This window comes from Petaurus breviceps, unplaced genomic scaffold (assembly GCF_028583685.1).
Source record: "Petaurus breviceps papuanus isolate PSGF00001 unplaced genomic scaffold, PetGlider_PUasm1.0 90865, whole genome shotgun sequence".
Classification (NCBI taxonomy): Eukaryota; Metazoa; Chordata; class Mammalia; order Diprotodontia; family Petauridae; genus Petaurus; species Petaurus breviceps.
In genome coordinates, this window is record NW_027187367.1 from 6098212 (window position 1) to 6102959 (window position 4748).

Here is a 4748-nt window from a genome sequence, read left to right on the forward strand (position 1 = left end):
AAGGAAGGAAGGAAGGAAGGAAGGAAGGAAGGAAGGAAGGAAGGAAGAAAATGAGATGAGTTCTGTGAAATGAAGCTTCTATGAACTAATTCAATTCAATTCAAATTCCACCACAAAACTAGCCTGGTTGATAGAGCTAAGAGTATATGTATCTCCAAGTGCCATTCTTTCACCTCAATCCTGCTTGAGAGATTGAAAACCTAACCAGAGCCCACCTGTGCAGAGTGTCAGCTTTTCAAGAACAGTCAAGTGACAGCATTAGACTATTTTCTGGCTCATAGGTCAGCCTCACACCAATATGGAAAACTTCACACACAAAGAGCTACACACTATCATAAACAATTCCCTAGAAATTATAACCACACCCAATAGGGACTTTCTTCTCTCTTCTGAACATCAAAAGGTCATATAACCACTAGAGAGAAATTGTTTCTACCTTCAAGGACTTATCAGTTTATTTATAAATTTGACAAACAGTTACAATACAGTATAAATCATATACAAAAGTAGTACAAAAATTCATGGAATATATAAGAAGTGATATAGGAATTAAGAGAAGAGGGTGGTCAGGGTAAGCAGGAACCATTTTATAGGAAACAATTTTGTCTTCAGGTGGCTAAAATTTAGACAGGTTGAGAGAAGGTGGGAGGGCATCTAAGGCAGGTAAAAAAGAACAGCATGAACAAAGAACCTTGGGAAGAACTTTATCTCTCAACCACTAGACCAGCTTCCCTGAAGCCATTAAAGAAAAGAGAAATCATCATGAAGAAAGGGCCACTCTTCCTCACCACAAATGGCAACTATGCTGACCAACTACCATCAGATAAGCACTGAAGTTGTGAAATTGACATCAGACCCCTGAGCACCAGTCCTGTTTCTAGGCCAGTCAGCACGGCCATCATTTGAGAAGACAACTCCTGAAGAGAAGGGGCCAGAAATAACTACCACCCACAGACCAAGGTAACCCTGCTGAAGCAGGAAGGCACACTGAGTGACAGAGAGGGAGAGAGAAAGAGGAGGGAGAGACAGATGTCGACATACCACCATTTCCACTCAAACCCTGATAGAGATAATATTGAACACAAGAATGCTGGGACTACCAGTGCTTCTAGTTCAGAGCCCTCATGCATTATCCTGGGTAGCAACCCCTGTAGAGATACAGTCTGGCAATTGCTCCAGCAGGCCCTATATAGCTACATCTAATAAAGACTCAAGAACAAATGTCCTTGCCCCCAAAATCCTTGGTATTCCCAAATTGTTCAAAAGCAGAAGCTGATGATTTTCAGTGGAAATGACATTAAAGAAGAGACAGTACTATCTGCTTTGTAGTTGCACCCTAAAGACCTTTCCATCTGATTTGCAGCAGAAACCTTCTACACCTGTTATCTCTCCCACAGAATGTGAGTTCTTTGAGTGAAAGGACTCTCATACTCTTCTATCTGCATCCCCACTGCTTAGCACACTGCTTCTCACATAGTAAGCCCTTAATAAATGCTTAAGTATTTAATCAATTTATTGAAAGGCACAGAAGTGAGAAGGAACAAAGCTGGTTAAGGGATGGTCAGGAAACTGGCCTGGTTGCCACAGAGTTTGCAGTGGAAAGAAGTGGGAGATAAGAATAGGTAAAATGGGACCATACTGTCAACTGATGTAGCCCTGCAGGCAAAGGAAGGATGAAAGTTTTTTAGGAAGAGAAGGATGTAATAAAAATTTGGTTCCAGGAAAATCAATCTGACTCAGTGTTTAGGATGAATTAAGAGAGTTACTGGAGACAGAGAGACCACCAGGTAGGAAACTTAATGTAATTCAGACATGACACAATAAGAACCTAAGCTAGAGTAGTTGCAGTGAGGATTAAAAAAAGGAATAGAAGCCAGAAATTTTAATGATAGAAATGAAAGGAATCAGAATATAATCAGAGAAGTAGAAAAAGTCCTCAGGTTTTGTTATTCAGTGAATAGAATTATGATGTCATGGCCAAAGAAGCAACCGTGGAAGTAGGTTGGCAGGGTGGGGGACGTAATAAGTCTGTTGTAGACAGTTGGAGAGGAAATGTGAGGAGATTAATTTGGGGAGGACTTCCAGGAGTGAAGCTAAGATGGTAGAGAAAGCACTCAGCTGAGCCCTCCCAACATCCTCCTCCAAACAACTTTAAAATAACACCTGAAATCAAATTCTGAAGTGGCAGAAACAACAAAGGTTCAGAGTGAGAAATCCAGTCCAAAAACATAGAAAGTCAGAAAGAGAAATGTATGACATGGGGAAGGAGGCTGACTCAGAACTCAGGTGCATGAAATACTAATGGTGGAACTAGGTGATGGTGACAAAAACATTAGCAGCTTTGGGAACTCTTAAGCCAGTGACAGTAAGGGGACTTGGCAACTGGTCAGAAAGAGATTATAAGAGACCCCAATGCTAGCATCAGACATAGCACTAGGATGTTGCTTTGGCAGCTCCATTACCTATACCCATTTCTAGGCTCAAGAGTAGAAAGAAGCACATTTAGTCAAGTGGGAGTAGAAATCTTGAGAGGCAGTATTACCTCTGGTCCCAAAAGACTGGGGACCCAGAGGAACAGTACTGTTTCCCATAACAAGGGAGAGGGGGCCCTGAAGAGTAGGGTTGATTGTAATCCAAGGGATTCGAGGCCCTTCCTAGGTAAGAACCAGAGTATAGACCAGAAGAACAGTGATCACACTTTCCCAAGATCACACCACCTTGGAAGTACCAAAAACTTCCAAATACCCAGAACTAGCTCTTAAAATAGCAAGAAAGACCTGGATCTTAAGAGAGTACCACTCCACCACCATTCCCACATTTGGAACAGAGCCAATATTAACATAAATACTAATATTAATGTATAATATTAACAAAAAAATCAAGCAATAGGGTGGAAAATGAGCAAACAACAAAAAAAGAACCTAACCATAAAAATACACTATGGTGACAGGGCACCAAGACACAAACTCAGAAGACAATGAATTCAAAACATCTATAAGCAAAGCCTCCAAGAAAAATGTGAATTGGACACAAACCCAACAAGAATTCCTGGAAGATGTTTATTTTGTTTGTTAAATTATTTTAAAAATCAAATAAGATCAGGAGAGGAAAAATTAGGTTAAAAATGAAAGCAAAGGAAGAAAATTATGAAATGACAAAAAAAAACTTGGTAAAAAGAGTCACAAAAAATACTGAAGAAAATAACTACTTAAAAAACAGAACTGACCAAAGGGAAAAAGAGATACAAAAAATGTACTGATTAATATACCTCCTCAAAAAGTAGAATTGGTCAAATGGAAAAAGAGGTACAAAAGTTCACCAAAGAAAATAATTCTTTAAAATTTAGAATTGGACAAGAGGAAGCTAATGACTCCATGAGACATCAAGAAACAATAAAAACAAAGTCAAAAGAATGGAAACAATAGAAGGAAATATAAAATACCTCATCAGAAGAACAATTGACCTAGAAAATAGATTGAGGAGAGATAATTTAAGAATTATCAGATTATCTGAAATCCATGATCAAAGAAGGATCCTATACCTCACATTTCAAGACATTATCAAGGAAAAATTGTCTTAGTACTGAGGGTAAACAGAAATAAAAAGAATCCACCAATCACCACCTGAAAGAGATCCCAAAATGAAAACTCCCAAGAATATTACAGCCAAATTCCAGTGCTCCCAGGGAAAAGAGAAAATACCTCAAGCAGCCAGAAAGAAACCATTTAAGTACCATACAGTCACAGTCAGGATCACACAAGATTTAGTAGCCTACCACATTAAAGGAGCAAAGGACTTAGAAAATTAGATGATGAAAGAACTGTGATTACAACCAAGATCAAAATACCCAGCAAACTGAGAATAATCTTTCAAGGGAATAAGAGGAATTTTAATGAAATAGAGGATTTTCAAGTATTTCTAATGAAAACACCAGAACTGAATAGGAAGTTTAACTTTCAAATACAAGATTCAAAAGTAGCACAAAAAGGTAAATGTACGAGAAAAATAATAAAGGATTCAATAAAGTTAAACTGTTTGCCTTCCAAATGATAAGATGATACCTGTAACTTTTAAGAACTTTATCATTATTAGAGAAGATATAAGGAGTTTATGTAGAAAGAGAGTGCTAGGGGCAGCCAGGTAGCACAGTGAGTAAGAGCACCAGCTCCAGTGTCAGGACGACCTGGAGATCAAATCCCAGGCTCAGACACTTAGCACCCACCCAGAAGCACCTGGCCATGTAACCTTGAGCAAGTTACTTAACCCCAATTGCTTAGGGGTGGCCAGGTGGCTCAGTGAGTAAGAGCACCGGCTCCAGTGTCGGGATGACCTGGATCAAATCCAGGCTCAGATACTCAGCACCACACCCAGAAATAACTGGCCTTGTAACCTTGAGCAAGTTACTTAACCCCGATTGCTTTAAAGAGAGAGAGAGAGAGAGAGAGAGACAGAGAGAGAGAGAGAGAGAGAGTACTAGTGTGAGCTAATTATGTTGAGATGATCTCAAAAAAAAAAAAAAAATGGAGGGGTGAGAAAGAAGAATGCCCTGGGAGAAAGAGGAAGGGGAAGGAAGAGTGGGGTAAATTATGTCACATAAAAAAAGCATGCAAGGAAAAGCTTTCACAGTAGAGAGAAAGTAAGGAGGTGGGGGTGCCAATACTTGAACCTTACTCACATCTAAATTGGTTCAAAGAGGGGCAAATATATATATATATATATATATATATATATATATATATATATATATA

General features: G+C 39.0%; 1 protein-coding gene across 5 annotated transcripts in view; it reads right to left on the reverse strand.

Annotated features, from left to right (window-relative positions):
- Window positions 1–4748, reverse strand: part of TAP2 (transporter 2, ATP binding cassette subfamily B member) — a 15756-nt gene that overhangs the window by 4793 nt on the left and 6215 nt on the right. The window lies entirely within an intron of this gene.